General features: G+C 34.8%; 1 long non-coding RNA gene across 1 annotated transcript; it reads left to right on the forward strand.

Annotated features, from left to right (window-relative positions):
• Nucleotides 1–7,349: 7,349 nt before the first annotated feature.
• LOC119254760 (uncharacterized) lies at nucleotides 7,350–8,894 on the forward strand. Its single transcript, XR_005127347.2, has 3 exons — nucleotides 7,350–7,413; nucleotides 7,891–8,027; nucleotides 8,658–8,894. It is a non-coding gene; the product is annotated as an uncharacterized LOC119254760 (long non-coding RNA).
• Nucleotides 8,895–11,302: the final 2,408 nt, after the last annotated feature.

Genomic DNA, 11,302 nt, shown 5'->3' on the forward strand with positions numbered 1-11,302 from the left:
TTTAATTTCTTTCACTATCCTCAAAAAAGTTCTTAGTTTTCATTGCTCTTAGTTCTTAATAAAGTTAATTAACTGCAGAGGGATCATGTCAAATAAAAAGGATTAAGAAAGGAGAAATAGTAAAAAAATAGTCATTTTATTGAATCTTGAAAGCTAGTAGTAAAGAAGGATAATTAAATAATATCTATAAGTGCAAGCCTACCACTTTATAATTGCTATCTATAATAGTCAGCCATTAAGTCTTATTGACTAGACTGAGTTTCTAGATATCTGCCAAGAATTAGGATGCAAACAGAAAGCAATCAGGCTTCAGGGTGATCTGGGTTCAAGATCACCAGCATAATAACTCAGGGATCTTTGGCAAGTTCTTAACATATATTTTTTCTCTTTTCACATTAAATAACATTTGCACTAATTTTAAACATTATGCAAATTGCATAATGGCTCCATACTCCTTCTTAAAAATAAATTATATTTTTATATTAGAATAATTTTAGATTTATAAAAATGTTGCAAAGATATTACAAAGTCCCCATATATTTCACACCCAGTTTCACCTGTTAATTTCTTTCTATAGTAGGATGGCTCAATTGTCACAATTAATGAACCAAGACTGATACAGTGTTATTAAAGTTAATAATTTTAAAGATTTCTTTAGGTTGTGCTGCAGGTGCTCATTCCAGGATTCCATCCATGTCACAATATTATATTTAATAGTTATTCCTCCTGCTATTCTTTGAGACACATTGAAAACTTCTATAATCTGCATTTCTAGCCAGAGTTTGGTTGAGTCTGTTTCAGCAGGACTTGAGTAAACCTTAGACTTAGGAGATCTATTCTTCTCTGATTTGTTCTTCAGGGTACTTGAACTGGATGGGCAACTACTAATGAAATATAAAAGTAATTCTTCACTTAAATTATAGCATATCTTAAAGTTCCTTAGCACTACTCAGTTCTAGCACCTGTGTCCACACAAGACTTTCGCCATTGAGCTCCATTTTGTGCCTCCCTTTTCTCTCTTGCCGCTTCAGCTTTCTGATTTTCAGCTCTTCCTCTTGGACAAGATGTCTGTTGGGCTCCAATTCAATGAATCTCAGTTGGAAAATTATCACCCCATAAAAAGCTAGGGAAATGAGTTTTGCTTTTCTTTGGACTTGCAGTCCTGATTTGATTATTGTTAGAGTCTGAAAAGAGCTGTCTCATGCATTTTATCCAATTTTAGAGATGTTCATGATGGGAAGTTTATTTTAGTACAATATTGTAGAAATCAGTCTTCAAGATTTATTTTGATATTTCTAAATTTTTATCACACACATATTGTGTGGTAAAAGTTGATATTTTTATTTCCCCCAAACATTTATTAATAATAACTTCATTGCAGAAAACTGTGTGTGTATGTGTGACGTGTGTGCAAGCACAACACACACATATTTGATTTTACTTATGATAAAAAGAAAAAGAATATTCATTTTCTATAATTATGCCAGTAGCAATCACTGATGCTACTTTATAGGAGACGTCATCCCCTTTGTGTAGAGGAAAACATTTTTGCAATATAAGTTATGTAAGTTACTCACATATATGTTCCTTAAAGCAGCAATTTGGGCGGACTACAGATTGTTCCTAATTCTCATCACTTTATGTGAATTGAGCGAGGCCCAGGGTGACTTCAAATCTAGTGTTAGGATGTGATTTGACTCCCATTTAAACCCAGGATGAACATTATACAAGTGCCAGAAAAGTTTTCATTATATAAACTCTCTCAAAACCTGAAATCTGACAATAGGACCATATAGAAATACTTAGTAATTAATTCAGCTAAAGTACCTCATACATGCGCAAAGGAAATAAAATGTTACTACTCTTCAAAATAGTGTATCAGATCTAGATACACACAAATAAGTAGCAAATTAAGATTTGTGAATACAGGTATTTTTCAGAGAAATGTTTCATTAAAAGATTACCTCTGAACAAAACCTGAGCACAAAACTTTGTATTAGTGTAAGCCATAATCAAGGTTCAAAGTCATAAAAATGCTATAAAGACTAGAAAATCTTCTATAAAGAAACCAGTGAAGGTCAAGGAAATAAGGTCACTAAGCTAATAAGTGGCAGAGTTGGATCAAGAATCTAATTTTGTATATATTTGTATAATCCCAGGACATTATATGCTAGTTTCAATTTTCCCAATTTATAATTATCTAGGAAAAGAATAACCTGTCCCATTAACTTATTGACTTCCTAATTAGTGTAGAAATCAGAATTTTTTTCTTATCTTCTGTGCAACTTGCTACATATAATCATATATTTTCTTCATTAATCATTAACATTTTCCCCTGTTATAATGTCATATTCATTTATGTCTTTCATTAATGAATATAAAGATACATTTATATGCGTTGTTGTCAGTTCAAGGACTCCTATATGCCATGGAAAGAATAATTTTCTTTAATACTGGATCCTCTGGGCTTAGAGACTTTTACAAGAATCATTGGCTGGGCTTACATTTTTGTGGTGATCACTCTGTACTGAATGCTTTGATAGGTCCAACTTACTGTGACATCTGCACATTGTGTCTTAGGAGCTGGGTCTTGCACTTCTAGTTTTTCTGTCACTGGGAGAATCACACAGACTTTTCATAGCAAATTGGCCCCATTGAAACCTACAGATCATTTTAATTCAACTGCATATATATAGGCTTGGTCTAAATTGAAAGTGTTATTTTTACTGGACCTAATTCCCTACTGTGTGACTTCTGCATCAGAGAAATGCAGTAGAAATCCTGAATCTAGGGAGAATGGAACTCTCTAATTAAAAATTATTTTGGAACCAAAGACAATCTATTAATTAAGATATCAAAGATGAGATGCAATCTAATATTTGAAAAAGAGTTTTATATTTTGCATTTTGTTTTATAAGGCTGGGGACAAAGTGCATTCCCCTAAGATTTTTAATACAAGAATGTTTTCTTAACAACTTAACATTATTCTATTTGTGAATGTAGGTGTGTGAATAATGTTTGTGGCATAGAATAATGATTTTATGTAAGTTAGAAATTTATTTATTGTGACTAAAATTTCAGACAAACCTATTAAGATAAATAATTCAGCAATATCAAATCAAAGTAGAGATACAGATACTAGAAATAGAATGTAGACAGATACTATGCATTGACAGAAATAGAATGCAAACAGCTACTATGTATTATAGAAGATAAACAGTTAAAATGAGTAAAAGTTCTTCACTAATATAAACAATAAACTATCTTGATATATAAATTGAGTTGTGTTTTGAGGTTGGATGATGTTGGATACTGGATACCAGAAAATGGAATCCAGAATTTGTTTATTTATTAATTTATACATGGAATATGAAATCCAGAATTAATTTTATATTAATTAATTTTTAAAGATTTATTTTATTTATTTATGCATACAAAAGCTGCGGTGCAGACCAGAGGTGCGGGGATGTGGTGACAGGATTCACCAGTGACAGAGTGGGGAACAGAACAGGTGAATCTACTGAAATATACCTGAGGGGAGTAGCAGGCAAGACAGGAGAGGTTTGCTGCACCATGTGGGTTAGCTCCCTGGCTGGGGCTTGAACTTATGCTACAGATAGCTGAGACTTAACCCCTTGTGCCACCAAGGAGTCCCTTTATATTGATTTATATATGTAATTCATATACATACATACACACACATATATAATGCATTTTTTTGATTGAGGTAACATTGGCTGTAGCAAGCAGTGCTATAGCACTTGGCTATAGCAAATAGCGCTGCAATGAACAGGGTGGTGCATACACTTTCAAATCAGTATTTTCATATTCTTCAAATAGATAACTAAAAGTGGAATTGCTGGATCATATGGTAGATGTATTTTAAAACTTTTGAAGACCCTGCATACTGTTTTCCATAAAGGCTGCACAATTTACATACCCACCCACGGTGTACTATGGTTTAGAGGGTGCATTTTGTAAATTTTAAGCAGAGTAGTGACTTGATCAATATGATGCTTTAGGAAGCACACAGGGTAGATTGAGAGGCCAAATGGGAGCTGAGTTTTATTCAGTCAATATAATTCCTAGGGGATACAGTTATCTGAATTTGGAGTGATTTTTGTTTCAATCGTAGGATGATGATGTTGGCATATTAGTGGGTAAGCACCATAGATACAAGACATTCTATTGTGGGTAGGACAGTTTTAAATAAGAAATGTTGATTTTATATCACACATCACTTCAAAATGTCTTGATGGATAATAGAGACTAAAAACTCTATCTAAAATACATCTTTTGAAATATCAATCTATACAAATAGTTCACCTGATTTAGCTCACCTGATTTAAATAACATTGAATGTTCTACAAATAAATCTACTGAGTAAACTTGAAACTGTGCAATGATGGTGGAGCCAAAATGCCACAGTTGGTGGCTTATGATCTGTGCCCTTACAACTGCAGCTGCAGGACACAACTCAGGCTCAGAGTTCAACAACCATAGGGTTTTTTATTCACAAAGGGAGAAAAAGCGAAATTTGGAGAGAGAGGAAAGGATGGGACAGCGGCAGTAGCAATGGTTTTATGGTCAAAGATTGAAGGTCATGAAGGTAGAAGGTCATGCACAGGTCTTTGTGAAGTGGCATCATGGCAGGGAGCAACAAGTAGCTGACAATCTGGGCAGGCAGCACAGGACACAGGACTAGACAGTATCAAAGGAAACAGCACCACATGGTGGTGCTGAAACACGCCTCTCGGGGCTGGGTGTCTTCAATTCCTGGTTCAAGTTGATAAATGGGCAGTTCCTTGTTCAGATTGATAAATGAGCTTGGGGGTTTGGGGCACCCTGTTCCTAAGTGACTGCCTGTATCCATTTCCTAACTTTGTGTTTCAGTAGAATGCAGGGACCACCAATAAAAAGAGCACCATTACCATCATATTATTAACATTCTAGACACCAACATGAAAATACCTTGAAAAAGTGCAAAATCTATGACTTCACTGCAGATGATTCAAATTATACAGGTTTGGCATGAGACGTCTGTTTTTTCTAATTCATGTTAATTCTGAGACACAATCAAATTTGGGAATAGTAGTTTAGATTACTGGACTTTCTGTTTTTATTTTCTGTCTTTATTTTAATATAATATGAACAAAAACATAAACACTTCTACAGAGACATAAAACTTTTTCTTCCAAATCTATTCCCAAACTATGTTTGCTCTTTATCATTATAAATGGATAAGATTACTGTTTTTAAATTTAAATACACTAAAATTTATTTCCTGAGCAAAAACAATATATAGACATTATAAAGGACAAAGTATATGTGCAATTGTTACAGAGCAACCCCAAAGAGAAATGGGGTGGCCTAGGTTTGAGTCCTCACCTATGCCCTTAAAGAAAACCTCAGGACAGGGGCCTCCCTGGTGGCGCAAGAGGTTGAGACCCCACCTATGAAGCTGTCCCCAGCCACTGCAGCACGAGTTCAACCCTGGCCAGGGAGCTACCCACATGGCACAGCAGACCTCTCCTGTCTTGCCCGGTGTTCCTCTCAGTGGTGTATTTCAGTCAGTCTGCCTATTCTGTTTCCCGCTCTGTCTCTGGTGAATCCTCTCACCCCCACATCTCTGGCCTGTACCACAGTTCTTGTATGCATAAATAAATAAAAACCTTAAAAACAAAACAAAACAAAACCAGGACAAGAACCAAGGGCAGACACACAGAGAAAAATCAATAAAAGGCTTATTTACAAGGGAAATGAGAAAAGGGGGAGCGCAAAGAGAGAAAGGGGTTAGTTTGTTGATCTACTGGTGGGGGCTGGGATCTTGGTGCATGCTGAAGGCAGGCAAAACCAAAGACCCCCCAGGCCCACATGTGTTCAGTTTTATACCAAGCCTAGCTGCTTAACTCCACCCTTAGTTCCAGTAGTCCCCCCTGCAAGAAATCAAGAGTCATGACAAATTCACGGCATGATGGGAGTTGTAATCCTCAGTGCTTGGGGTCTCTTTGTCATGGAGCTGGCGATAGAGTCCATAAAACATTAGTGGGTGGAGTTCATTCAGAATACACTGTTACCCCAACACAGTGAATTTATGTAACTATAATATTTATGTAAATGCACATGTATACTTTCTGCAATAGTGATAAATATGATGCATTGAGAAAACTCATCATATGAACAATGCCAGTATCTAATTTTATCTGTACAATGACTGACTTATTTTTAAGGACATTGCGTTTTGAGATGGCAGCAAATATTGTTTAGTTTATCACTTTTTGTGACATTAATGAAAAACTTTCTTTAACAATTTCAGCAATCACTGGTAATCAGTTTGACTTTTGCTACTAAAGGAGAGGAAAACAATGAAGTTATTCAGTTTAAAATGCTTTATTTAAATAGCTTTGTTTTGGTTAATCCATCAAGTGGTCTTATATAACCCCTTTAAACAGTCCAGTCTGGTGTGAATCTTTATTGCTTAGTTATTTATAGATCACCAGGGAAACAAATTTGAAAACCCCTACTTTTAAGGGTTTTAAGCCAGAAAAAAATAAGCCAGAAAGAAAAAGAAAAATACAGGATGGTCTCACTCATAGCAGGAATTTAGAAAATGCAAATAAGGACTCAGGAAAAAGACTAATTATAATAAAGTAAAAATCAAAATCAACAGGCAACTATAAACCAGAGACAAACTATGGGGGGGGCGGGGGGAGGAAGGGACAAGGGAGGAAGATCAAAACAAGGGTGGTGGGAATTTACGGGTACTATAACCAAGATGAAAATGCATACATTGTACAAAAATGAAAAATGATGTAAAATATATAAAATAAAAAAATAACAAAATAATAAAAAGAAAAAGAAAAAAGAAAGTTTTTTTTTTCTCTAATTCAATCTTCCTCTAATATAAAATATCTTGTTTTGGACCACCACATTTGGATCACCTGATTCCAAAAGCAATTTTTTATGTTAAATTTTATGTTAATTTAAAAAAAGGGCTTGTGTAGTCTTAAAATCTTTTCATCAGTAATAGTTTTAATATTTTGTTATAAATAAGATATTTGGTATATGAACATTAGAGGATATAGTTACAAAATTGCTGCATGAATTAGGATGAGTTTAGAGCTGTTTAAATAGTAAAGGATGCATTACTATTCTAATGGTTGAATAATGAATGCCCATTTATAATAAAGTATGCTAAGAATTTAAAACATATTATAAGCAATTTAAGTTTATTTCCTACACCTATAAAGAATGAAAATGGAATTTTCAGCATCATGTTCCTTATATGCTTTTCTTATGATTTTCTTTTTTTAAATTTAACTTTATTGATTTATTTATACAATAGCTGGGGTACAGGCCAGAGGCGTGGGGCTGTGAGAGGATTCACCAGAGACGGAGCAGGGAGCAGAACAGGTAGGCGACCAAAATACACTGCTGATGGGAACAGACGATGCAACAGAAGAGGTCTGCCACGCCACGTGGGAATCTCCCTGGCTAGCCGGGAATCTTACCGATGCTGCAGAGGCTGCGGACATCCTCACAGCGCTGTGCTCAACCTGCTGTGCCACCGGGGAGGCCCTTTCTTATGATTTTCTAATTTAGAAATGTGATATTGGTAATAAATTGAAGCTAGCAGGAGATTCATGTTGCAGTATTTGTCCTGCTATTATCTCCCTATGGAATTCATATTTTTGACTTTACTTCTTTCTAATACAATTTTCTCATTGTAAAAAAATGTGCTGTTGGATCAGATTATAAACACCATCATTTCAGTTCCTAACATTCTATGGTGATGTGGATGTATGTTGGTTTGCTAAACAATTCAGAGAATTATGTAATGTTAAACAAGTGGTACATGATAGCACATTAATATATTTTCTTATTTTGCAGATATTGTATTTTATGGTGAGGAAATTGTTCTGGATCCTGATTGAAATGGTGTTCACATGACATCAAGTATTTCTCTAAACTTACAGGATAATGCACTATAAAATTGAATATTACTGCAATCTCAATTTAAAAATAAGGTAAATGTATTTGTTGAGAAGTTTTACTCTTGCATGTTATATCACAAACTTAGTAGACATATAGCTAGTGAAAAAATAATATGTATTTTACACAAGTTATTTATTCATTTGGATAAAACTCCAAGACATCAATTATAGCTGAGTTCTTATTCAGAAATTTTATCCATTTCACTCTACCGCCACATGCAGAAAGGTCGTTTGTACTGATCTTTTTTTCACATAACACCTATCAGGAAAACTCACAATTTCAATGTTTAATACTACTCAGTGACATTGTGGTAACATTAAAAAAAAAATTTTCATTTTACAGCAGTTGATAATACTTTTAAACTTGTTAGCAAGCAGAGAATTTCAGTCCAGTAGCTTTGAATTTGTATGTTCGTATATGAATTTGGCTTATGCTAGGAACAGGTTGATCTCCCCAAACCCATCCTGCAATTAATACCATTAACTTAACTTCTGAATCACCAGGCACAGGTTTGTATTTTTTTTTAATAAAGCACACCCACCCATGAATAATGCACATCACAGTTTAGAAATGTTGTTATTTAAAACTTTGTGCTTTAATTATGCAGCTCAGGTTGTCTAATTTTTTAATTACAATCTAATTTATATACATTTTTGTGACAGAATGAAGACAATGGACTGAGCTTTAATTATCAATCAGACAATTAACTTCCAAGAAGAAAGATCAACATCTATTAAGAAAAGCACTCTACTGCACTCTCATCTCAACCACCTTTCCCAAAATATCATTTATCTTTATCATGCAAGAACATGAGACTACAATGAACAGTGAATTTGTCTCTAAATTATAATCACTGACAGTTTATGTAAATCTGGTTTTAGGAAAATCTCCATAATAAATTTTAGTCATAATTCTATACATGTTTGTGAGCAGAGAATTCAATTCTTCCTTTTATTTTTTTTAACTTTCATTTGTCAGTCTGACCTAATAATCATATAAGATAAATTGACTACATAATGGAAAATTTAGGCAAGGAAGCATCAGAAATCTGTGATGTACCTATGTAGTTTCTGAAACAAAAAATTCTGAGGACACTGGAAATTGTTCAAATTCATTTTATGCTATAAATTAAAATATCGTACATCATAATAATCACAGAAAATTTGGAAGCAGTTGTGCAGAAATAGGTTAACACACCAGGGAAAATGAAGTCTCATTTCAAAATAATCTGAAAGCAATTTCAACACTGTCATCCACACAGGCTCACTGATCTGGTATTGAATTGAGAACTAATTCAAATTTCAGAAAAGTACTGAAATGTCTAAACAAGTGGTAAAATTCTGATTTTTTTCCCAACACATACTGCTTCAAAGAATATTTATTTGAATACATTTCTTTTCAGCATTATCAATGAAATAGTTCTAACTTGAGAACATCAGCCAGGCACCTGATAAAAAATTCCTTCATAGAATTAGAATTTATTTAAATAGAAAAAAAAGTGGGTTTAGATTTTATTGTCAACCTCTTCCCTCTTCCTCTCTCTTTTTTTCTCTCTCTCTCTTTTTCTCTCTTCCCTTACACTAGCCCTGAGAGAAGCGCGGGAGGGTGAGAGGATTCACCAGAGCCAGAGTGGGGAACAGAATAGGCAGACTTGACGAAACACACTGATGAGGAGAGCAGTGGGCGAGACAGGAGAGGTCTGTCGCGCCATGTGGGACCCTCGCCGGCCGGCCAGGATTGAACTGGTGCTGCAGAGGCTGAGGGCAGTTTCGCAGCCCAGTGCTCAACCACTGTGCCACTAGGGGAGGCCCTCAACTGACAATTGTTAAATATTCCTGGAACTCTATTTAACCTGCACAAAATTGAATTTTGTTAGAGAAAAAGATTATTCCACTGAAAATACCCAAATCTAGGAATTTTATTTCACAAGAAACATTTTGTTTCTTGATCAAATTTTTAAATGTACTACAAAAGTGGCCTAGAACTCAACCTAGATTTGTACTCATTTTTATTTGTTTTTATTTGATTTTATTTTTAAAAGATTTTTATTTATGCATACAAGAACTGGGGTACAAGCTAGAGCTATGGGGGGGTGAGAGGATTCATCAGAGACAGAGTGGGAAACAGAACAGGAAGATTGACTGAAATACACTGCTGAAGGGAGCAGCAGGCGAGTGAGAAGTGGTCTGCTGTGCCATGTGGGTAGCTCCCTGGCCAGGATTATTAAGTCTCTTTGCCATACAAAAACTGGGGTACAGGCCAGATGTGTGGGAGGGTGAGAGGATTCACCAGAGACAGAGCAGGGAACAGAACAGGCAGACTGACTGAAATACACTGCTGAGGGGAGCAGCGGGGGGAGACAGGAGAGGTCTGCCATGCCATGTGAGCATCTCCTCGGCTGGCCAGGATCAAACCCACACTGCAAAGGCTGTGGACAGCTTCACAGTGCTGCACTCAACCGCCTGCACCACTAGGGGAGGCCCTGTAATATTATTTATAAATAACATGTTTAAGTTTTATTTCATAGTAAAATTCCATTTTACTAATCATATTATATACCAGGGTTTCCTAAAATATAGTTTGAGTAAAGTTTCTTTAGAATGTTTATTGTTTGCTGAATATAAATGCAAAACAAAGACACATAGAAATAAAAATTGCTAGTGACCTATAGGCCAGAAGTTCTTAGATTCACAGAAAGTTATTTTTGTTCCATTAGAAAAGACTGCTTTACTGTGACTGATAAGTTCCCTGTGGTAAGATTGAATGTGTTTAGCTTTTTAAAAATGTTCTGACATAAATAACATGATACCTGTAAACATATTTTATTTTGAAGAATATAAATTCTAAATTAAAAGTTGTCTCTTTTTTTCATCATTCCGAAGACATCATTCCATTATATCTTGACTTGCATTACTTCTTACAAGAATCTATGGACATGCATGTCATTGTTTTTCTGAACACTTTTTGCTGTATTTCTTTAAAAAATGTAAAATTGTGTTTTGGTAGATTACCATTATTCAAGGGTGATCTTAGCTATACTACTTGTGTTTGACCCTTCTGGGTTTAAAAGGTTCTCTATAAATGTTCTCTGGAAGTTTAATTTCTCCCACTTTTTATAAACTCTATGAGTTATAGAGGTTACAAATTTATGATGTTTTGTCCTCAATGTATTTTATGTTGTTTCCAATTGTCCTTGCCATAATCTGTGTCCTTTCAAAATTAATATATTGAAATCTGATTGTCAATAATATAGTAATTGAGGGTGGTGCATTAGGGAGGTGTTTAAGGCCCTTGTAAATGGAATTAT

The sequence above is a fragment of the Talpa occidentalis genome, unplaced genomic scaffold (genome assembly GCF_014898055.3).
Source record: "Talpa occidentalis isolate TD23 unplaced genomic scaffold, MPIMG_talOcc4v2.1 talOcc4.3, whole genome shotgun sequence".
In the NCBI taxonomy this organism is placed as follows: Eukaryota; Metazoa; Chordata; class Mammalia; order Eulipotyphla; family Talpidae; genus Talpa; species Talpa occidentalis.